General features: G+C 37.4%; 1 long non-coding RNA gene across 1 annotated transcript; it reads left to right on the top strand.

Moving 5' to 3' along the window:
* Positions 1–202: 202 nt before the first annotated feature.
* LOC138842714 (uncharacterized) lies at positions 203–25948 on the top strand. Its single transcript, XR_011377509.1, has 4 exons — positions 203–375; positions 19448–19520; positions 21145–21349; positions 23291–25948. It is a non-coding gene; the product is annotated as an uncharacterized lncRNA (long non-coding RNA).

A 25948-nucleotide genomic window follows, 5' to 3' on the forward strand; every position in this document is an offset into this window, starting at 1 on the left:
AAAAATAAGAATTCAGTAGCTCTGTATGAGAGAGAAACACTTTTCTTCCTCATGTGGTCGTGAGAATGCCAGATTGCTGGCCCATTATTTTGGCAGATGTCTCTTGGAATTATTTGACAGCTCTTTGACAAGGCAGTGCCTCCTACGTGCAGTTCCTGAGCAAACTGGCTTCAGTCTCCCTTTGTGAATTCCGAGGCAGAGAGATCTGAGGCAGCCATGTCATTTTGGATTACTCTCCTCCAGCTTTGTCAGCTCTCTTCAGACACGCTGCAAGATCAGCCCCAAGTTTGAAAAAGTGAAGGAAGTGATTTACTAAATTTCCAAAAGAGACAGAATGTTCGTAAGCTTTCCTCATGGGAGCATCGGGAAATCCAGGTACTAGCTAACTGAACTTAATGCAATTGACTTAAGTCCACGTTTCCCCATCTGAAAAATGGGCATGATTATAAGATGTACCTCTTAGACCTGTTGTGTGGCTGAAATGTGATAACCCATGTAACATTCTTAGGATGTTGCCTGGTCCTAACTTGGCTCAGGAATGTCAACTCTCACTATTCCAAAGACTATTTCTTTACCTTGTGGCAATTGGGTATAATGACTTGTATGGGCATTTGAAGAAATAATTTTATACACAAATCCATCACCACTTGGACATAAAACATAATGTGTCTACATCTCAGCAGAGCCCCAGGCAAACCTGAGAGAGTAAAAACAAATGTGCACTGAAATTCTGCCCACCTCACCATCTCTGTTTTATTATACATTTATAACATTTATAGAAGTATCTCTTTTTATTACCCAAAATGTTCATTATGAACACTGAAAGACATAAAGAACTCTGAACGTGCACACAACCAACAGCAATTCCATGATCCAGATATAAACACAGATAACATGAAGATATTTATCCTTCTAGTCTTTTATGAATGCATATAACATATGCAAATAAAATGTAATTAAGATTATGCTATCCTTATTTTTAATTTTCATTTAATATTACCTTGTGAAGATTTTTCAGTGTCTTTATATATCCTTCTAAACTCTTGACTACACAAGAGTTTGTTTAAATAATCTCATTTGACATTTAAATTCTAACCAAATTTAGTATGTTATGAATTATCTTCCACTGAATATGCTTTCAGAGTTTTATAAAATAAATGTAATTATTGGTTCCTAAAGGTATATATGATTTTCATAACTACATGCAAATTTATCTCTATAGTATTTTTAATAGACTATATTCTCAACAAGTAAAGTCTGAGGATGTCAGTTTTTTCTCCCTTCTGCTCGCATTGGATATTAACATGTAAACTTCTTTTGTCTTGACGTATAAAAAAGGCAAAACCTTGTTTTATTTTGCGTTTTGTAGATCTATTGCCAGTGTATATTTCATTTTTGCATTTACTCACTTAAAATATTTATTTAGTGCCTATTTTGTGCCAAATTTATGGCCAATAAAATATTTCATTTATCCATCCACTTATTTAAAAGCATTTATTGAAGGCTTGTCATTTAACTGCCATTTGTATTTTTCCCATTGTGATTTCCAATTTTCGGTGCAAAATTTTCTTATTAACGTGTTTGCTTTTTGCCTGAATGCTTTGTAAAATTCATAATATAAAATACCAGCTGTCGCCCATCACGTAGCCTGCCACTATTTTTCCAGTTTTGTGTGTCTTTTAATGCTCACTTATAAATTAGTATTTTTATTTTATAAAGTAAATACATATTTTTATGAAGTTAACATAATAAACTGGCTACAGATAGCCTGGTATTTCTTCTTTGCAATACAACTGTGCTGGGGGTGGGGGTGCGGGGAGGGCAGGGGGCTGAATGCTCCGGCACATTCATAAGCTTAGGGTTTTTTAAATAAAATAATAACTATTTTTCCAGCATACCTGTAGGTATCGGCCTTGTTTCTTTAATTTTGCTGGGCCCACTGTAAGTCATTTTGATTTTACAGATTTTATCTTCACATCAAAAGTGACTTCCCAAAGCTCTGTTCAGCGTCTCAGCGTCTAGATTTGCCACTTAAAAACTGGCAGATTTTTTTATAAAGGGAAAAACAGGTGAATATCAGGTTCGACTTAACGAATGCCTGAAGTGCTTTCAAACGTACGCATTTGAAAATATTCTATCCAGCTTTTCTAGTTCTCAGTGGCAGCATGTGACTATTGGAAGGAGAAGTCATAATCTCTTCCCCTTAAAGTTTTTTATTAACATTGGTTCAATTAATTAAATATTAGCCTATCATCTTTTTATGTAGGTCACTGCACAGTGGAATCCAGGACTCATTTTGTTTGCTCGAATTGCTGATTTGAAATCTGCCACATTCACATCCCTACAGCTCTGGATGGCACAGTGAGATATAAGGCCAAGTAGTGAATGAATGGCAATATTCTTGTTCTGCATTGATTCTGGTCCTTGAGCTCACACTTAACAGCATTGCACTGCTATTTTCTGTGCCTGCATGAGGTGAGGACTACTCCTGCAATGCCCTAAAGTCGTTAAGAATAATTTATGTTATCAGAAAATAGAAAAATTCAAATGAAATGGGCTTTTCCATTAAATAATGCATATTGGACTAAGTCTGGTTTTTTTCCACTGTGGTTTTCCCAGCACCTACTACAGAGCTCATATAGTCTATCAATAAACAGGTATTAGTGAATAGATGAATAATAATTGAGTGTGATAACCTATTGTGACAGTATGTTAAGTTACTCTGCCCATAAAATATTTATTAATTAGTTTTTATAATGATAGTTAATCCTACAGTAGGAAAATGCGGTGTCACTTTCATAGCTTTCCAGTTGGGTACACTATCAAAATAGGAATGCCATTAAAGCTCAGTTTGGCGCACTTGAGAAGGGGCTTTAGGTGAAACTTTGCTCCATAATAAAATGCTGACAGTTCTTCTTGCAGCATTAATTCCTCTACTCAATTCCACAGGGAATATCTCTCTCCTACTTGGAATTCTACTTAATTAGGTGTCAAGCAATGAATGGTTCACTGGACAAACCCACTGGGAGCTGGGTTTGATTCTCAGCTCCGTCACTTACAGGCTGTGTGTCACAGGAGAACCTGACTTACCTCTCTGTTTTGTTATTTCCACTCTGGGCATCATACAAGAACAGGATTGTGAGAATTCACTAGGATTAGAATGTGATCATTCTTTTCCTACAGTATGCCATATCATAGGCACTTGTTAAACATGAGTCTCCTTTCTTAGTGCAAGTAAAGGAATTTTTTAGACTTTATTTTTCTTAATGTGGCTTGAGAAAATTAATCTGTTTTAGGCTAGGTAGAGAGTAAAGCTCTATAAAAGTAAATAAACAGGGATGGACTACCTTTATCATAGAAAAGCATGTATTATCTAGTTCTTTAAACATCCAAAAATATTCTTTCTCCATTTACAAAATATCTTTTTGAGACCACAGCCTGCTTCACATCTCCTGAGTTATAGACTATACTCTTGCTTGTTCCAGAAATTCCATGATGTTGCCAGCATCAATAGACATGTCCTTTCACCCTATATGAAGAGTAAACTGTCCCCCTGTTCCAAGGAAAAAAAAAACACAAATCATGTGCAGATAGGGGATTCCCATTAAGTCTAGAGATGAGCAGTTGTTCTGCAGACAGATGCAGACACCTCCAGAACTTGAGGTGATACCAACATTCCCAGCCCTGGGCAAGGCAGGGGTACTGCTGATGCTTACCTCACTTCAGCAGCATGTACAACTGTCACTTCCATCCCCTCTCCCAAACCCATTGTCCACCTCGCTCTTCCAAAGGCAATCACTCTACATAGAAAAATGAAACATGACAGGATCCGTTCTACCTTATCAATGCCTTTATTAAATTCCACCACACCCTGCAGAGCTTTCTCTTTATGCCATACATCCTTTCTCTCATTCTCTACAAATCCTTAATATTTAATATTCAATCCTTAATATTCATTCATATATGTGTGACCTTGAAAAAGGATTTTGCTAGAATGATAGTGACCAGGCCAGTCCTTGGGGATGGCATCCAAACTCCAAATGAATGTTGATTTACGGCAAGTTCTCTGGATATCAGGATCCTTAGGTACAAGCACCCAAACAAGGTACTACAAGAGACTATCAGATCTACTTCTACCCTGCTCAGTCATCAGTCATTCATTGTTTGAGGTAGGGAGATATTTTAGATTACAAGGAATTGGTTTTTAACATTTCAGACAAGGACTCCTTTGAAAATCTGAGGATATGTACAACTCCTTTAACAAGGAAAATATACATACTGAAAACTTTACATTCTAGAGCTAAATAGACATTTCTCCAAAGAAGACATACAGATGGCCAAAAGGCACATGAAAAGATGCGCAACACTGTTAATTATTAGAGAAATGCAAATAAAAACTACAATGAGGTACTACCTTACACTGGTCAGAATGGCCACCATTAAAAAATCTACAAATAACAAATGCTGGAGAGGGTGTGGAGAAAAGGGAACCCTCCTAGACAGTTGCTGGCAATGTAAATTGGTGCAGCCATGTGGAGACAGCACGGAGGTTCCTTAAAAAACTAAAAACAGAACTACCATATGATCCAGCAATCCCACTCCTTGGCATATATCCAAAGAAAACTATGATTCAAAAAGATACATGCACCCCTATGTTCATAGCAGCACTCTTTACAATAGCCAAGACATGGAAACAACCTAAATGTCCATGGATAGATGAATGGATAAAGGATATGTGGGTCATATATACAATGGAATACTACTCAGCCATAAAAAAGAATGAAATAATGCCATTTGCAGCAACATGGATGGACTTAGAGATTATCATACTAAGAGATTATCATACTAAGTGAAGTAATTCAGAAAGAGAAAGACAAATACCATATATATCACTTATATGTGGAATCTAAAATATGACACAAATGAACCTATCTATGAAACAGAAACAGACTCACAAACATAAAGAACATACTGGTGGTTACCAAGGGGAAGTGGGGGTGGGGGAGGGATGGATTGGGAGTCTGGGATTAGCAGATACAAACTATTATATATAGGATGGATAAACAACAAGGTCCTGCTGTATAGCACAGGGAACTATATTCAATATCCTGTGATAAACCATAATGGAAAAGAATATGAAAAAGAATGTGTATATATATGTATAACTGAATCACTTTGCTGTACAGCATAAATTAACACATTATAAATCAACTATACTTCAATAAAAAATTTTACATTCTATATCAAGGATTATAGTTTCTCATCTAAGATACTAAAAGGAGCATGACTCCTAGGACAAGGGTTGTGGCAGACTTTCAGTTGCCACTTCATAACTCTTTTTTTTGGCCTCACCACGTGGCTTGCGGGATCTTAGTTCCCCGACCAGGGATTGAACCTGGGCCCCGGCAGTGAAAGCACTAAGTCTTAACCACTGGACCACCAGGGAATTCCCCGTAACTTTCTTTTTGAAAATTAGCTCACAAGAGCCAGAGAGAGATCTCAGGAGTCAGCATGGTCTAGAGGACCAAACATCAGCTTAGGAGTCAAGTAAACAAGGATTCAGTTTCTAGAAGAGTAAGTTATGAACTGCGTGACTTATCTCAATCATTTTTTAAGAATTTTATTAGTGTATAGTTGATTTACAATGTTATGTTAGTTTCAGGTGTACAGCAAAGTGAATCAGTTATACATATACATATATCCACTCTTTTTTAGATTCTTTTCCCATATGATCATTTTTTTCTTACAAATAAGAAAACTAGGCTCATAGAGTTTAAGTACTTTTGCCTAAGTTTGCAAATAGTAAATTATGGATCCGTATCTGAGAGGCTTCAAATCGATAGTCTTTCCCATATGTTCTACTAATCAGCAAAATAGGAAAGCTAAAAATGACATCATCTTCTCATTAGCTCTAACCCACGAGTCTGCCACTTACAACTTTAGGACTGAGACGGAGAAGACAGGCCAGAGCAAGCATTTAGAAGACTCACATCTGAGTAAAGAAGTCCAGAACTCTGGAGTAAGAAGCACCCGGAGGAGATTTAGAGCAAATTATTCTTTTCCAAGCCTATGAAAGAACATTAAGCTTACATTTAGTAGTGCTTGACCAGAGTATTCTGATGTTATTTCTTTAAATTGTCTCATCAATACAAATCACTATATTTTATACTCAATTAATGTTGAGACTTTTCTGATTCAGCCAGGCAATATTCTTGTTTAAAAAAACAACATTATCATAAAATAGGTAACTAATAAGGACCTACTGTATAGCACAGGGAACTCTACTCCATACTCTGTAATGGTCTATATGGGAAAAGAATCTAAAAAAGAGTGGTTATATGTATATGTATAACTGATTCACTTTGCTGTACACCTGAAACTAACACAACATTGTAAATCAACTATACTCCAATAAAAATTTTTAAAAAATAATAAAATGCATCAATTTAAACAAACAAAAATAAATTAATTTCCAGAGAAATATATAAAATACAAAAATAGAAAAGCAGACAACTGTATTTCTTATATACAAAATATTACTTTAGTTATGACCAAAGGAAAAATAGGCTTCTGTATTTCTGAAGAATAATTGCTAGATTTAGCACAACTGAGTTCAGGTCCCAACTCTCTCAATTATTAGTTGGATGACCTTGGGCATGTAACTGAACCATGCTTCAACTCCCTCAACTATAAAACAAAGATAATAACATTTCCCTCACATAATATTTATTTGGCAATTAGGTGGAATAATGTAAAAGGGTGATGGATGAATTGGAGCATGAAAATTGTGCTAGAGGTTTCTATGTACGGAAGTCGAATCAGAATGTCAACCTGGAGCCCATTTCCTCTGTCTCAGTAAAACAGTTCTTTCATCACCTTTTGTCAGGTGGAGCTCTGTGCAGGAAGCATACCAATTTGCATTTGGTGCCCAGGAGCCTCCTAGAAGGAAAGACACTGAGATCCTAAGATTCTAAGTTAAGAAAACATATTGGTGAAGGCCAGGATGATACTAACCAATACTCAGGGGCAGGTAAGGGTAATGGGGGCCCTGAACTAAAATGACATCGGCATCGAAAAAGGCTACAGACTGGCTCCAGCACACAATCTGAGAGGGGGCTGGGGTACTGAAAGGAGAGAGAAAAAAGGGAGGCCACCCAATTCAGCTCCCCTGGGAAAGACTTGTACTTTGAGGAAGTGGCTGTATAAGTGCCTTTAGCTTTAACTCCAGAGACCCAGCCAGTTTGGCAGTGATTTTCTCTGCTGACGATCAGATTGTCCTCTCTCTAAGAGCTCCTTTGTCAGGACAGGAATGTAGACTAGCCATTGTGGAGGGCAAGGCCTGGGAGCTCAGTTCCTAATACAGTCGTACCTCCATATCCACTGGTTCTGAATCCAGATTCAACCAACCATTGAGCATCTGCAGGTTTTGGTATCCACGGTGGGCCCTGGAACCAATGCTCCGCAGATACCGAAGGACAACTGTATATGGCTTTGAGTATGACCCTAACCCTCGGGGATGATGCTTCCTCCTGGTAGGCGAAACTCTGCCACAGAGATGATTATACAGATAGCACTTTTTCAATGTAGAGAAAAATCCCCCTCAGAGACCTCAGAAGATAATTTATATAGATGTGTAGCCTTCAAGAGAACCCAGGGAGCTTCAATCACAACAACAAACAATTGCAGCAGGAATATTTACTAAGCACAGCACTCAGTGCTGTGCTTGTATTATCTTCTTTCATCTTTAATTATGAGATTGGCATTATCATTCCCATTTTACATATGAGAACACTGAGACACAGCAAGGTTAAAAAATGTGCCCAGCTGGTAAGTGGCGGATCCCAGACTGGAAATCAGGCTGTCCCATTCCGAGCCTCACACTTAACCCTAATACTCTGCTGCCTCAAAAATCACTTCGTGACACAGATTTTGACTTGCCCACAAGTCAGCATGTAGGCTACAGCTATTCTCGTGGAACATTTCTGCCATTGAAAATTTGTTGTGACTGGCCAGTAGTGGAACTCCCATCCCTAAGGGTTTGAGCTTCAAATTATATTCCAGGTTCTCAAAGTCTATTAGGTTTAAAAATAGCCTGGGCTTTTTCTCCCATCCATGCATAGGATAGCATAAATTAACTGAAGACACTTAACACATTTGCAAAAGAAGTCACCCAGATAGTAAAGCACTGGAGCAGCCTACCCAGGCAGCTAGGCAAATGAAAAATAACTTTGCTTTTAAATGACCAATAGACCTATAATGACTTGTGTCAAATAAGCACTGTTATGTTCATGGGCTTTTCTAAAAAGATGCCAACACTCCAAAATTTGTGAAACTAAACTTGAAGTTTCCAGTCGTAATACAAATATAGTATGGTGATTACAATCAGTGTAGATTTATTTGGTTGCCTAGTACCCAATTTGTAAATTTTTCCTCAAGCTAAAGAGCAAAATATGATGTCTTGTAACATCATTTGAATTCAACTTGGTTTAACCCTGTCCCTTCAAACGTAGCCGCCTTCTTTTCAAAAGATGCACACACTAATAAGCATAAACTAAGTCTTTGTAACAACTCCTGGGAGCTACTTCATTTTGAGCAAATATGAACTTTGCAACAAGAAGTGAAGAGATTCTGTCTCAATGGATTATGCTGTGAAAAACCAAAGAGATATACCAATTTATTCTAAGTACCAGACTATGACTTTTACTTTACTTGAACTTTACTTAAACTCCTAGAGGGTGAGACCTTTTGAATTCTTTAGTTAAGCAGACTGTTGGAGCATTTTGCAGTAACTGAAAAAGAAAGGTGTTTGCTATTTAAGATACACTAGTGTAACTAATGCAACATATTCTAAAACTTGGTGTCTGCAGAAAGGAAACATCAGAATAGGAAGGAAGAATGAGTTCCATATACTGTAATCATCTGTACCCACCTGTATTCAGGAAGGTAACGTTTGAGGAGTGTAGGAAGGCTACCCTAGTGACCTTAATGATACGTAACAGGGTATCTTCTATTTCTATGAGAAATGTTGCACCATAGGTATATTTGAATGCAATAACTTTTAACACAGCAGTCATTCTGACCCCACAGGATTCATATAAGCAAACCACAGTGTGCCCCATCTCACTTGGAAAGGCAACTTTCTGCTACCTCTCAGAGTGGAAAATGTATTTAAAATTCTCTGTTACAGGCTATGCATGTTATCCCTCTACTTATTAGTAGTAGTTTGAACCATATGAAATTGCTATATTATAGGGTAAAAAATGTTGAATATCAGCAATTAATATGGTTTAATGAAATGTTCTTTCTATATATGGTATTGATTGCATACTTCATTCATCGCTGACATAGCTCCTGGGATACTTGATAACCCTGTGTTCCTACTTGAAATAGAAATAGAATTTACAAGAAACATCAGCATGTACATATCAGGAGATAAAAGGGCTCTCAGCCAACATATGCATCCTCCTGGCTATGGCATCAGTCATTCCATAAATTCTGCTTTCATATCTTCACTAGTATGGAAGCCCAAATACTTAATTCAATAATTATCTTATTAAATACACTGAAGTCCTCATTCCAAAAGAAATTAAATCTGTGTCCATAATTCGGCAACTTCAATTTGCTTGAAAGAAAGGTGGTGAGTCCAACTCACTGGGGCCAATCTACAAATCAGAAGAGTGACAGGATATCTTATATTCAGTTTTGCTATAGCCCGTTACAGAACAAGCTTGTTATTTAGGTGTGTAATTGAATATTAAAATGAGCTCATTCGGTCTCAATGTTAATTGAGACCATAAAGTCTAAGAACAAAACAGTAGGTGTCATGTACCTCCAAAGAGGTGCTAGACCGCCCATGAAGGACTTGCAAAGGGATAAAATAGCATTTCTTTGTCCTTAGCCTAACAAGTGACTTGGAAGTAAATACTGAGAGCAAGGGTGAGATTTTAAGAGCTAAGGGATTTCTTTATAAACTTTGTTTGCATGATACATTTTTTTCTTGTCTGTGAAGGCTTTCCATGTTTTTCTTCCTCTCTGAAGATATTTCTTACCACTCCAAGCCATGTTGCTCATACCCTAACTTAGCTCTATAACTAGATTGCTTGTTTTATCATAATACGTGCTTTGTCATAGCACTTATCTCAATTTATTATCATTTAATGTATTTATTTCCTCTATTAGGACAAGCTCCATGAGGTCAGAAACTCTCTTATCCACCATTGATTCTTCTGCACCTACTACCATGTACAAGGCATAAATAGGCAGCAAGTATGAGAGGATGGTTCAGAATGAGGAAATCTATCAAGACAAAGGGGGGAAAATTCACACAATCATCTTGATCAATAAAATTGGCACTTCACATGTAAGGAATACAAAAGGACTATAAACACATGAAAAGAGCCAAACTCATTAGCAGGTGACATAAATTTAATCATCACCCTTCAATTAGAAAAAAATGTTTGTTTTCTGGATAAGTGTTGGCTAGAGTGTAGAGAAATTTCTTCCTTGTCTTTCTAACATTTGTCCTTGATCTTAATTTTCCCACAATGGTCAAATATAATCTCTTTAATACGAATGAAGTTATTTTTGAAATGATGACCAAATAATACTGGTAGTGAACTTTTGCAAATTTCCATACATTTGGATCTGTCCATTAAGTTTTCATTTAAGAATTTACAGACATGGACAATCCATACCCATGAAGTAGTTGATAGTGTCATATGATTCTAGAACACGTGTGCACACTTTCTTCTTGCTTTGCTGCTTCTTCCCCAACCCCATCATTTTTTCTAACTTTACAATTTCTTTCACCTTTTCATTTTTTTTATCACTTTAGAGTTCTTAGATGATGATACAGCTAAAACCTTGATAAAGAGTCTGTCAACCTTATACATGACTGAGTTTTCCCAAAGTAAGAAAAAGGGAGGTAATTTAATACCTTTTCTTTTTTCTTTTTCTGATTGTGGTATAGTAAGTATATGAACATGTTCCTTTCTGTGAAAGGTATAAGTAGAGATCTGGAGTGTGAATCTGGTCAGTAAGACTCATTTTAGCTCTTTGTTTCACCTTCTCTTTCACCAAACTTTTTCAGTTCAGTTAGCATGTGACCTAAGAGGTCAGAGAACATCCCCTACTTCTACAAGGCCTTCAGCTGCTGCACCCACATTGCTGTGAGTTATTGTATCACAGCAAAACAAACCCTCCCATCTTCACATTGTTTTTTCCTGAGTTACCAGAAACAGGAAAGCCCCTTCTAGAAACAGAACTTTCTGTGGGTAGGGCTCAAGCTTTAGCACATTCCAGACTTCCAATAAGTCTTACGCTAAACTCATGTATCTGTTCAACTTTTCCCCCAGTTAAGAACAGCCTTTAATTCTGAAGCCTCTGTTCAGAAGACTCAGAGATCATGTCCAAAAGAGAAAACTCAGCTTCCCTCATCCAGTAACTTTAACTGCCTCCTTGTGTCAACACTGAGTGAAATTATAAGTGATACTCAGTGCAGGTCACAGAGTGGTCCCTCCATAAACACTGTCTTAAAAACCAATGAGTTAGCTTACGGTATTTGTTTTTCTCTTTCTGACTTACTTCACTCTGTATGACAGACTCTAGGTCCATCCACTTGACTACAAATAACTCAATTTCATTTCTTTTTATGGCTGAGTAATATTCCATTGTGTATATGTGCCACATCTTCTTTATCCATTCATCTGTCAATGGACACTTAGGTTGCTTCCATGTCCTGGCTATTGTAAACAGTGCTGCAATGAATATTGCGGTACATGACTCTTTTTGAATTATGGTTTTCTCAGGGTATGTGCCCAGTAGTGGGACTGCTGGGTCATATGGTGGTTCTATTTTTAGTTTTTTAAGGCACCTCCATACTGTTCTCCACAGTGGCTGTATCAATTTACATTCCCACCAACAGTGCAAGTGGGGTCCCTTTTCTCCACACCCTCTCCAGCATTTACTGCTTGTAGATTTTTTGATGATGGCCATTCTGACTGGTGTGAGGTGATACCTCATTGTAGTTTTGATTTGCATATATATGGAATCTTTAAAAAAAAAATGGTTCTGAAGAACCTAGGGGCAGGAGAGGAATAACAACGCAGACGTAGAGAATGGATTTGAGGACATGGGGAGGGGGGAGGGGGGAGGGTAAGCTGGGACGAAGTGAGAGAGTGGCATGGACAGATATACACTACCAAATGTAAAATAGATAGCTAGTAGGAAGCAGCGGCATAACACAGGGAGACCAGCTTGGTGCTTTGTGACCACCTAGATGGGTGGGATAGGGAGGGTGGGAGGGAGACGCAAGAGGGAGAGGATATGGAGATATATGTATATGTATAGCTGATTCACTTTGTTATACAGCAGAAACTAACACATCATTGTAAAACAATTATACTCCAATAAAGATGTTAAAAAAAAAAAAAAAACAGTGAGTAAATTGCGCAAGACTGTTACCTTCATATACCATGTACAACAAGATGCAACCATCTCTGCACAGCAGCCCAAAGGAAATTTCTGTAGGAAACAGCAGGTTTTGAGCCTTGGCTCAGGAGTGATGTAATCCTGAGACTGAAGCTGGGCTCCGCTACTGGCCAACAACATAACCCTAGTCAGCTGCCTACCTTCTCTAACACTCAATTCCCACATATTTAAAATAGGCTCAGTGTTTTTGTAGGTTTCGATGGAATAATGTTTTAAACTCAGCATAGTACAAGGTTTATAGCATACATTCAGTAAATTATAATAACTGTCTCCACTTAAATAATTGAATCTTATAAAAACTTTTCAATGCTGTACTGATGGCTTATGAGTGATATAATCAATTAAATCAGGCAGAATACAAAAACACCTGGGGACATTTTTTCTCATCATTATAACCACGTTAGTAATGGAATGCTGCCCTCTTATTTTCACCTGCAGACTCATGGTACAAAGTTAATAAATTTTCTAAACTGTAATAAGATGACTAATGGGTGGGAGTGGATAAAATAAGTTCATCTGAATTCTGTGTAATGATATGCAAATTAGTTATTTAAGCCTGGTAGCTGTGTTGAAGCTTGATCTTACTGAAGAATACTATGAAACATGATTTGTAATCACCCTTTTGGACTCTGCTATATAAGGTGGTCATGATTGTAATTAAAGTTAATCACTAGTTATACTGCAGAGCAGGAAATACTGTGATGGAGATGGACTGCAAGAGGAACACCAGGACTTAATCACTGGATCCTAAATGATCTGTATCAGGGGATGGAGAAAGCTGGCTTTGAAGAAAACAAAAATTAAGAGACTACATGAATCAAACTCCTAGAAGAAGAAATGTATAATGAATTTTGTTTATTTGCGTAAGTGGAGACTTTAAGCTGAACAGTATCTGTCACAGTGGATAACAAGTGGCATTATCTCAGAATAGAGGAAATACAGCAAGAGATTTATACAAAAATAAACACTCATCAAAGTATCATGGTAGTAGAGGAAAACTGGCCACATCTAACTATCTAAAAATAACAAAATTATTAATGCATTCAGGTACAACCTCATCTTGGAAATTATTCAGCCATAGAGTGATGCTCTTAGAGACTAAGATATGTGAGGAAGTACTTATGTTTAAATATTAGAAGAAAACCATGATAATTCATTTTGTACATACAGATCTTCCTCAGCTTACAATGGGGTTACATCCCAATAAACCCACTGTAAATTGAAGATATAAGTCAAAAATGCATTTAATACACCTCACCTACTGAACATTATAACAGCCTAGCCTACCTCAAAAGTACTCAGAACACTTACATTAGCCTACAGTTGGGCAAAACCATCTCACAAAAAGCCTATTTTATAACAAAGTGTTGAATATCTTATGTAATTTATTGAATATTGTACTCAAAGTGAAAAACAGAATGGCTATATGGGTACAGAATGGTTGTACATGTATTGGTTTACCCTCGTGATCGCATGGCTGACTGGGAGCTGAGGCTCGCTCTCCCTGCCCAGCATCATGAGACAGCATTATACCACTTATTGATAGTCCAGGAAAAGATCAAAATTCAAAATTCAAAGTACAGTTTCTACTGAATTCATACCACTTTTGCACCATCCTAAAGTCAAAAAGTCTAAGTCGAGCCATCATAGGTCAGGGTCTGTCTGTACTATGATTATAATTCTATTAATCATACACACCTAAGAAATTAAAAATAGGTTAGTATATTTAGTATATCTTCTTTGAGTCAGGACTCAGAATAATATTTTCTCCTTAATTGTATGTATTGTACATTTTTAATAAGCACATACTTCTTGATTCACTCTTTACAACTGATAACGTAGAAGGAGTTTTAAGTCCTCCACCTGATGTAGTGGGAAATGTCCTACATACTTCCTTCCAGAGTATCAACTAGAGCTCTTTTGGTGTGAAAAAAATAATTCAACACAGAAAATATCCAATTTACAAAGAAAGATTAATTTGGCCATGTGGATCATGCAAATTGAGTTAAGCACCCATATGATACACCTGAAAGTTGTCTCAAATTATTTATACTAAATGTTTAATTCTTTAAAACTGTGCATTTTTTATATGCTTAAAAGAAAATCACAGAAATTCACTCAATATATTTGATATCAAAGTAGGATTCATAGAGCAAGTGTTGTATTTTACCTGTAAGTGAAATCAAAATACTAGAAAATAAAACAATATTACTATGTGAAAATCTATAAAGATAACTGTTGAATCTTAATTAGACTTAGATGATATCTTTGGGCTATATTTAATGTTTCCGAGGATTGTTATAACTCAGTGAATTAATTATGCCTATGCCCTGATGATCAAATAGAAGATTAACAGGTAAATCTGATTACTCTTAAGTGAACTAGATAGGTTTTCTTCTGAAAAATTACATTTTTAAAAGTACAGTAAGTCCCCTACATACAAACAAGTTACGTTGAGAGACCACGTTCGTAAGTCCAATTTGTTTCCAAGTCCAACAAAGTTAGCCTAGGTACCCAACTAACACAATCGGCTATGCAGTACTGTACTGTAATAGGTTTATAATACTTTTCACATAAATAATACATAAAAAACAAACACAAAAAATAAACATTTTTAATCTTACAGTACAGTAACTTGAAAAGTACAGTAGTGTACAGTACAACAGCTGGCATACAGGGGCTGGCACTGAGTAAACAGGCTAGAAGAGTTACTGACTGGAGGAGGGAGAGGAGGTGGGAGATGGTAGAGCTGAAGGATCATCAGCAATAGGAGGTGGAGGGCAAGCTGCAGTTTCACTCACGCCTGACGCTGATGGAACGCACATTCACATCTTTGAAAGTTCTCAACTTGAAGGTTCATATGTAGGGGACTTACTGTACATGAATTGCATGTGGTGTAAGAAGTTGGAACTTATTTCCCTTTTGTTGGTGACTGTAGAGTGGGGTAAGGGCGGGTGGGGAAGAACCTGGCAGGTGCATTTGACTACAGATAGTTAGGCTGTCAGCTGGAACTAGTACTATTCCATATAGGTAAAGCAATATATGAGGTACCTAAGGACAAGTCCTTGTAGAAAACAAAAATGTAACTCTACATAAATAAGGCAGTGAGCACTCCTAATTCATGATTCAGAAATGGAATACTAAGACCAAGAAGAAGTCGTGTTTATGGCCATCATTAAAAGGTCTACAAATAATAAATGCTGGAGAGGGTGCTGGAGAGGGTGTGGAGAAAGCACTGTTGTTGGGAATGTAAATTGGTGCAGCCACTACAGAAAGCAGTATGGAGGTTCCTGAAAAAACTAAAAATAGAGTTGCCCACTCCTGGGTAATCACACTCCTGGGTAATCACACTCCTGGGCATATACCCAGACAAAACTAAAATTCAAAAAGATACATGCACCCCTATATTCATAGCAGCACTCTTTACAATAGCCAAGACATGGAAACAACTTAAATGTCCACTGACAAATGAATGGATAAAGAAGATGTGGTATATATATACACACAGTGTAATATTACTCAGTCATAAAAGAGAATGAAAATAATGCCATTTGCAGCAACATGGATGGACCTAGAGATTATCATACTAAGTGAAGTAATTCAGAAAGAGAAAGACAAATGCTGTATCGTATCACTTATACGTGGAATCTAAAATACAACACAAATGAACATATCTACGAAACAGAAGCAGACTCAGAGAAATAGAGAACAGATTTGTGGTTGCCAAGGGGGAGGGGGAGGGGGGAAGGAAAGGATTCGAAGTTTGGAATTAGCAGATGCAAACTAGTATATATAGGACAGATAAACAACAAGGTCATACTGCATAGCACAGGGAACTATATTCAATATCCTGTGATAAACCACAATGGAAAAGAATATGAAAAAGAATATATATATGTATAACTGAATCACTTTGCTGTATAGCATAAATTAACACATTGTAAATCAACTATACTTCAATGAAATATTTTTTAAAAATCAAAAAAATGAAGTCACGTTACATTAAAAGAGACAGAGAAAAATCACAGAAAATGAGTAATTTTAGACATTGGGGCTGATTTGTCTTTAGTCTACTATTACAGAGCAGCTCAGGGGAAAATATATTCCTTTGGGACACTCATCTGGAGTGACTTTCCCAGAAGGATGGTGTCCTTGCTAGTTATTCCAGCAGACTTCTGAGAATAGGGTAATGAAAGCAACTTGCACGGATACAGACAGCCAATCACCCCCAGTGTGGGTTCTGCCACTTAAAATTTATGAGACCTTGGACAAGTCATATAAATAATCTGAGCCTGTTTCCCATCTGTATAATAGTTACAAGGATTCGTCTCTTACAGGATTGCTATAATTAAATTAAATGCCACGTAGAAAACACTAATACCGGCTACTAGATAGGCATCTGTATTGGTTTTCTATTACTGTGTGACAAATTACTACAAACTTAATGGCTTAAAACAACATTCATTTGTTAGCTCGCAGTTCTGTAGGTCAGAAGTCCAGGCGATCTCAGCTGGGTTCTATGCTTAGGGTCTCACAAGACTGTAATCAAAGTGTCGGCCAGCCACATTCTCATCTGGAGCTGAGTCTTCTTTCAAGCACATTCCTATTATTGACAGAATGCAGTTCCTTACAGTCATCCCAGCTGCCTTTCTGGCTGTTGGCTGGAGGTCACTCAGCTCCTAGAAGTCCTCACATAAGGCCCCCTCTTCAGTACCCTAATTCTCTCTGACTTTCCCTTCCGGATGAATGGAGAAAATGTGCTATTAGCTTGAGTGATTCCATGAGGCCTGCCCTGATAATCTCCCTTTTGATCAACTCAAAGTCAACTGATTTGTAATCTTAATGGTCTTTGCAAAATCCCCTTTGCCGTGTAATGTAACATAATAAAAATTGTGATTTCTCATCATATTCACAGTTCCAGGTATGAAGTTGGAAAAATCTGGAGGAACATTTTAGAACTCTATCATACCCTCAATAAATGTTAGTTTCTTTGTCTTCCCCTTCTGCTATTTCCAAGAGAAGCAGAGCCCTGTGCTGATTTTCCATCTTAGTATTATTCATGAAAATATGCACTGCCCACACAGTTCCTTCAAAATCTGAGAAATTTAGAGTTGGCATTCCAAAAATTCAGGCTGCAGAGTCAACTGATAGATGTGCCAAATCAATAAGGGACACTCACAGAGTGATACCAGAAATCCTGAAAAATGTATAAAATACCTTGTGTAGTCTCTTCAATTAAATCCACTTACAGGTGTTCACTCCTGAGCTGAAAGCTAATCAACCCATGAGTGTGGTCTACATGAGCAAAATGTAAAATGCAAAGAAGACAAGGAGTCCAAACAACATAGATACTCCCTCCCTGCACACTACCCTTATTTTTATTCATGGATGAAATTCATGCTCCAGTAACAATTGGTTTGGGATTAGTTGAAGTATTAATTCAAGTGTCAAAGATAGATTACTTAGTGGAATTAGGGATGTGGATCTAAACCCTACTCCTCCACTAAATCAGAAGATCAAATTAAAATGCTCTCCTGTAACTATGAGAAGTCAACAAAGGGAATAAGAATCCCTTCTTCTGACCACGGACCCCTAAATGTGGAAGGTCAGAGCCACTGATAGCCATCTTTCCTACTACATGGAAGAGGCTGAGAGTATGATATTAACACGTGCTTCACACAGACCTTCTCTATTAATGCTATTCATCTTCATATTAAGTCTGGGAATATAATTAGAATATCTTTCTAATAATTCTGGAAATATCTTCAAGGATCTGCTTTTTCTTCAGTTTTTATAGACTACTCTCCAGATCATCACCAGATTATTGACAAACTATAGGAGCCTTTAAACTTACTACCACAAACAATCTTTTCATGGTGACATAACTGTTGGTTTACATTTTGAATCTGTGCTTAATTCTTTGGGATGAAGTAGAGAGTAAGCCACCTGGGCACATCTGATATTTGGTTGCATGAAGAAAGGAGGCACTGCTCTTCCTTTTAAGAATATCTTGCCAAGAATTGTAGCCTCTCCCCTTCCAGAGAAGGATGAGGTGCCCTTTAGGGTACCCACCAGCTGCCATGACAAATTTCTCCCATCTTTTGCCGTTATTTGTGTGCCTCCAAATCCACCATACAGGTGAGGTTACAGGACGTGGCCTCTGATAGGGATGTCCCTTCAATTCTGCCTTCCAGGTAGGTCAAGTGGTACGGAAAGAGGTCATCTTGATTAAGCTTTCGTGCTTATCTTAAAGTAAAAGTATGTAGTGCCCTTACCATTAGGCACCACCAGAGGTAAGAGCACTGGAAACAACTTTGTAATCTGAGCAACAGTCAGAAGGAACACAAGGGCATACTGTTCAACAAGATACATCCTCAGAAGTGAGTTAATTTCTGAACACAGTCAGATAATGTCCCAACACTTCAGTACACACAGAACAGAGGGAAGAAAGAAGCAAGCAAGAAACAGAGGAGCTGGCCAGCAACAAAGAGAAACTACTGGAGTAAATAATGATTAGCAAGTGGCATTTACAGAGCATATTTGGTGATGGGGATATTATCCTTAGGAATATTATTAGCAAGGTGTCAGTATTTAAAGGGAAGTTAGAGTAGTTACAGATTATTGAGACTGAGAATATTCCGAACTTTGATGAGGGACCTGCCACAAAAAATGACCTTCTAGCACAGATTGGTGTATGGCAAGAACACCTATGGGCCCACTGGAAGATTAGCAGAACCGAGGCAACGCAAGCAGGGAGTTCAGGCCAAAGCCGAAGACGACCATTCTCAAAGCCACACTGGACTCCAAGTCCTCACTGCCCACTTACAGGGGAGTAATTTGTACTTCATATGAGAAACGCTGTAAGTCATTTGCAACTTGTTTTAATGATGCTTATTAACCACATAATCACTATGTGATTCACATTCTACATTGTTTGTCATTTCTAAAATTCCTCCAGATATCTTGTCAAAAACAAATGACCTGGAAGGAATGTACCTGACTACTGTGGGCAAAATTTTGTGCCCAGAGAGGTAAGCAGATTCCTCCTGGAATGTTGCCTTTACCAGACTTATTTCTGTTAAGCACAGCACAATACTCCTCTATCAGCAGATCCTTTAATTTACCTATTGAATTGGGCACCACAGTGTTGGTCTACGACAGCAAAATTATAGAACTGAGTTATTGAAAATTACCTCTGCATCAGCTGGTCTCTGAAAGTACAACAGAAATGGGTGGAGTAACTGCTGAAAATGGCTAGTGGGGAAAATTAGTGCTTCCAGGAACCCTGTTCCCCAAAGAAAAACACTACAAATAGCTACACTTCAGTAATTTTCAGATCACCCTTCAAAGTCCAGAGAGGAAGAGATTTCATCTACATAAAAGTACAGCAGGTTCCAGAATTGTGGTGACGTAAGCAGCAGCTTTGCCCCTTTCCTGTTTGTCTATTTCTGTTCCCCTTAAGCCTTAATTATAAAAATGAGATCACTAGGTAACATTTAACATAACTGCTAACTTATGCTCTACTAAATGCACACAATACCGTGCCTAACTGGTTGATTCTTTTCCTAGATTGAAAGAAGTAGGAATGAAGAATTAAGTAGTTAAAGAATAACTAGCTCTCTATCCACATCAGCCCCCTTAGCAATCCTGCAGTCAGACCACATAGGCAAGACAACCTTTAAAGAAAGATCATGAGGAGTCAGCCTGCATGCAGTGGAAAATGATGCAGAATCTGCCTCAATGATTAACTGAGATTACTTCTCCTTTTTCCCTTTAAAAACTGTCATGAGCAGAATCTTTGGAGTTGGTCTCGGGATATGAGTTTATCTTCTCCACAGATTGCTGGCTTTTCTGATTAAAGCAACTTTCCTTTCTACTGACACTTGCCTCTCGATTATTGGCTTTTGAGCTGTAAGCACCCAAACCTGAGTTCGGTAACAGTGAGAAAATGTAATTTTAATAAGATGAGATAAAGGCACATCTACAGTTTCTTACCCCTACTGTTATACTAAATCCTATAGTAAAGTGAAACTTCCAAGGACAAAAAAAGGAATGAAATTCTGAAATGTATCCATGACTAGCTCCAGGTTAGTACTGTGCCACTTGTTTGGGTGAAAATAATCTACACTGTATTTGAATAACTTTCTCGTGGAACCATTTTGGAGCTTTTCTTTTAATTGGAAATGCCTGCTAAATTTTAAAAGATGATGTTTAGCATGTATGGGTATAATCATAAGCTTTTTCTTATTTAATCTGTTTACTTGATTCATTGTATGAGAATGAACCATCCTTATGTGTCTTGAAAGCTTTAGTATTTTTCTTTTGATATATTACTAGATTTACTTTCTAATATGAAAATAAATTTTATTGGAATATTTGTATCTTTTTAAATAAGTAGCTAGTTATTCACTTAAAAAAGACAAACAGGTTCTGGCATTAGAATTATGCTGGCCTCCTGAATAAAGTAAGGATCTTCTATTCTTTCTAGCCAGGAATAATTTAAACATCATGAAATTATCTGTTCTGTACCTGTGAATTCATTGGGTATTGGTACTTTTTAAAGGGAAAATCTAAAGATCTCATTTCTCTGAATTTTCGGCATACCGATTCAAGTTTTTCATTTTTACATAGTTTTATTTTATTTTTTTTTTGCAGTACGCAGGCCTCTCACCACTGGGGCCTCTCCCACCGTGGAGCACAGGCTCCGGATGCGCAGGCCCAGCAGCCACGGCCCACGGACCCAGCTACTCCGCGGCATGCGGGATCCTCCTGGACCGGGGCATGAACCCACGTCCCCTGCATCACCAGGCGGACTCTCAACAACTGTGCCACCAGGGAAGCCCTACATAGTTTTATTTTAGTATGTCATTTTCCCCTACATTATCAAATTTGTTATCTAATTTTGCATGTGATGTTTTCTTATTATTATCTTAATTTTTCTTACATGTACAGTTTTTTCTTTCCTCATTCTTAATCTTATGTTTTTGATCTCTTTTTTCTTAATCATGCTCACAGCAGTTTTTCTATTTTATTTCTTTTCAAAGAGTGTTGTAGTATATTATTTCTACTATGTTTTTGTTTTCCTTTCCATTAATTTTGTCTTACCATTATCTCTTCTCTCCAGATTTTTTTTGATTTATCTTATTGTTCTTTTTATTAACTTCTTAAAATGAGTACTAATTTCCTTATATTTTGCCTATATTCTTTATATTTTAAGCTATACATTTCCTCTGAATATAGCTTTTGCTGTATTTGTTTCTATATATTTTGTAATTTCCTCTTTGATTCATGAATATTCAAGGATGTTAATCTTTTTAGAAATACATTTATGTGTTTTGATTTATTATCAAAGAATAAGACCTATAAAATCTCTACTTTTTAAATATAAAGCTTTCTTTTCAACCAAATACATTATATTCTTTTTAAATTGACGTAAGAAAAGCGGGTAGTATATGTGTTGTGGACAAAGAATGTTGCCTACCATATCAATAAACAAAGGATGTTGCAGCCATCAAGCCATCAGCCATTTCAGCTGCCCAGAATGATACACCCTGAGGGTTCAGGATGGACAAAACAGGATACTGGCCCTAGATAGTCAAGGTGCATATCAAAGGAATAATTTTAATGATTCCAGACTCTTGCATCTTCCCATACATAGAAAAGCACTAAATTCATTAACTGAGAGGTCTGATTTTCTTTAATTAACACTAATCTTTGGATGTTCCAACTGCCTGGGTTTTTTTTTTTTTCCAAAAACTCCTATATATCCTGGCTCCCCCCTTACCTCTTCAGAACAGTCCCTCACAGTTATCTGAGAGACTATCTCCCAGGCTTAAGTCTTCAGTATGTCCACTGAATAAAACATAATTCTCAACTTTAAGATTCTGCAATTTTTTTAGTTGACAATGGGCATGTGTTTATGTATGCACGCGCATACACACGCACATTATAGTTTATCAATGCTTACTTTTTCAATTTCCTTACCTGTTTTGACCTTTAACCCTAATAATTTTACCAAATTTATATTATAACTTGCTTTTTATCAATATCTCTTTACATTTCTAATATATTTTCCTTACATTTCTAAAATATTTTCTTTTGCTACTAAATGCATACTGGGTTATGATTGTTGCATAAATAGGAATTGTGCCTATTATAATTTAAAACCATCTCTATTTATACTGCTTAGTGCTTTTAATCTTATATCTAAGCTTTTCTAATGGAATATTGACATTCTTGCCTTTTCTACTATTTACATTTGCCTTGTAGCTCTTCATTAATCCTATTATTTTCAGCCATTCTTTATCACTTGGTCTTATAGGGGAGCAAAATTTGCCACCCCAAATCATGTCTCTTTGGCATATTGATTATTTTAGGCTGATTATTTTTAAGAAACTGCAGACACAGGAGAAGTTTGAAAACTGAGTAGACGTTACCTGTAAGAGAAATTTACACGTATAAGGGAAATCTTTATTTGTAGGGTTTCTCCCTGCTGTACTGGGAAGAGGGGGATGACTTTATCTCTAGAAACTATTATCAGTGGAGAAGGCAATGACTTAAATTTGCTTAACAACCTTACCCTTGGTTTACTGTGCTTTTCTCTGTAACTGACTACCAATCCCCAACATCTTCTTTTGAAGTTAGCTAAAGATAGTATTTAAGGTGAATGCTTCTATTTTATTGGAGAGTTACTCAGTTTTCCCTGGTTTCTCCCATGTATGTGTTAGGGGAATCACTGACCAAAATCGTCAGCCCTGGCCAGGCACAATAGTAACCACTTACATGAGTTATCTTACAACAGGAGGTCCTGGTAAGGAACACGGAACTAACAAGCTACCACCAAGAAGAATTTGTAAAAGGTCAAAAGGAGAGAGGAGACGCCGGTCCATATGTCCTACCAACCTCCAGAATCCTTCTTGTTGGAATCCGTCTTGGCTGAGTGGCTGCACGCACCACCAGGAAGGACCCTGAGTCAGAATGGTTGGCCAGAGACAACCCGGAATCTAACCCCATCACCATTAAACCCGAGACTGCAAGCCACGTGGCAGAGCAGTCTTCCTGGGTTCCCTAACCCTGCTGCTCTCCACCTGGGCACCCCTTCCCAATAAAGTCTCTTGCTTTGTCATTTCTGAGTGTTAGACAGAGCCCACTCTCAGGCCCTGGAAGGGATCCCCCTTCCTGCAACATAAGCATGTTATTAAACTTTTGTTTATCTTTCTTCTATTAATCTGTTTTGAGTCAATTTAATTATTAAGCCAGTCAAAGAACTAGAAGGGGAGAAGAAGATGTTTCCTCCCCTACAGTCTGAACCGAGTTTCTTGTGAACAGCACATTGGCCGATTTTGTTTTTTAACCTAATATGACAGCCTCTGTCTTTTTATGGAAGAATTTAGTCAGAGAATTCAGTTTTCAAGATGAACCAGAGCACAGAAGGGACACTGCCTTTGCATATTTAAGTAGACTGTGTTCCAAAGATATGGAAATTGTTGAGGCTGGAGAACTAAATACCTTCTTATATAAAAAGGTGTTTCTATAAGGGAATGCTCCATGAATTCCAATTGTTTCCCAGATTAAGAGAGTCACCAAGATTCCCTAGTAACATTTCTCATCAAAGAGTGTTCTGTGGGGAAGAAATTAAAAGCTAAACAGTCCAGGAAGCTGAGACAAGAATCAGAAGAAAAAAGAAAGTGAGCAATCAGGTAATATGTCACCATTAAACCAATTAAGGAGGAGGGGATGCAGTAGGTGGTCCCAGACAAAACCTACTGGAGGTCAAGTGTAGACAACTAGTACAAGTTCTTGCACAGCTGATGTATCCCCAAGTGTGAAGTGAGTAATGTGAAGGGAGACATCCTCCTACCATGCACCTGCCAGTCAACAAGGTAGGAACATTGCAGGCTACAAAAATAATACGCAATGCCAAAAGCAGGGGCAGATCCAGGTTGTGTGAGGCCTGCGTGAAGCTTAAGCTGATTGCAGCGGGGGGATGGGGGGATGTCTTTAAGCAAAAGAATACAAAATTAGGTATAAACTTGAATATTTATTGTGATAAGAAAAGGAATAATAAGAAATGACTGGGCTGTTAAGAGATCCAGGTCTTTTTCTTAGGTGTTTTTGGACAGGTAACCAGAAATCCTTACATAGATGCTCCCTGGTTAATATCCAAGTGTTCCTTCTTCATGTAGGACACTTGACAACTCTCAGCCCTTGTCATAGTACAGGCAGGGACTATGTAAGTGAGAGACCCTAACTTAAGCTCAATTAGCCTCCAGGTAAATCTACCTCTAGTCAAAGTGTTGACTTCTATAGGAGTAAGGGTAAAGGGATATATCCACTCAACATGGACTAACCCAAACAGCCAGGCCCAGGTATAGAGAAGGCAGTCATAAAATAAAGGGCTGCTGACAGGATGCAGCCAAAAATCAGTAAACTCAAATTTACCCACCCCAAAGTTTCAGGTGCTTTGAGGACTCAGGTGTCAACACACAATTTCTGAATTTTTAGAGTTAGTTAAGGCACACCCTATTGATCAGAGAAACATAACAGAAGAAGCCGAATTCCTGGAAAAAATACACTGGGTAGCAAGGTTTTGTAAAGGCTGAGCATTTGGCAGCACCACTCACTTTCCCAGAAAAGATGGGGCTAGATTCCACAGAGAGGAGCTGAATTAAAGGACGATTTGGTGGACCTACGGTAGAGCAATCCCAAACTTAAGCAGCTATATATACATTTTAAGTTTAATTTTAAGAGAATCTGAAGTAATGGAGATAACGATACCCTCATTTTACCGTATCCGAAATTCAATTTGACTTTGGTCTTAGGGATTTGGTCTCCACTAATCTCACTACTTATGACACATAAGAACTAAGTCTGAGGAGTATGAATCATTCTATTTTGTATGCGGGTTTTGTGGGAATAAAGCATCTAATAAATCTTTTATTAGTTTTTGTGCCAGTTGACATTCATTATAAACTTTCTGTATGAGAACCTCACATTAACAAAATTTGCCTTTGATTTAACCTTTACTTAGTGGAGAATATGAAAAGGAAATGCTAAGGCAAAACTGTATTTTAAAACACTGTTCACCGTACACATGTCCTTGGAAAAAAGTGTGTCTACTCTTGTGATGTAGTTGTGGTATATTTAATTGGTGATTTTCTGTAAGTTTTGATTTTTATTTATGGGACCCAACTACCAGATTATAGTTATAGAGAACATTTGGGATTGATAAAGCATTCACTACATTTGTAAAGGTGGAGGAAGTATTTACTGGGATGAAAGATGTAATCCCAGACTTTTAAATGAAGATTAAGAGCTTAATCTAAGTATAGGAAAGTCGAACAAGTGCCAAAATGGTTTAAGAGTGAAGTATAAAACCATATTAAACTCTAACTGTAACTGTCAGGCTAACTGTAAGTTATATTGTTAATAATATAATAAATACAATTTATTCAGTGTT

The sequence above is a fragment of the Globicephala melas genome, chromosome 6, assembly GCF_963455315.2.
Source record: "Globicephala melas chromosome 6, mGloMel1.2, whole genome shotgun sequence".
NCBI classification, from domain to species: domain Eukaryota; kingdom Metazoa; phylum Chordata; class Mammalia; order Artiodactyla; family Delphinidae; genus Globicephala; species Globicephala melas.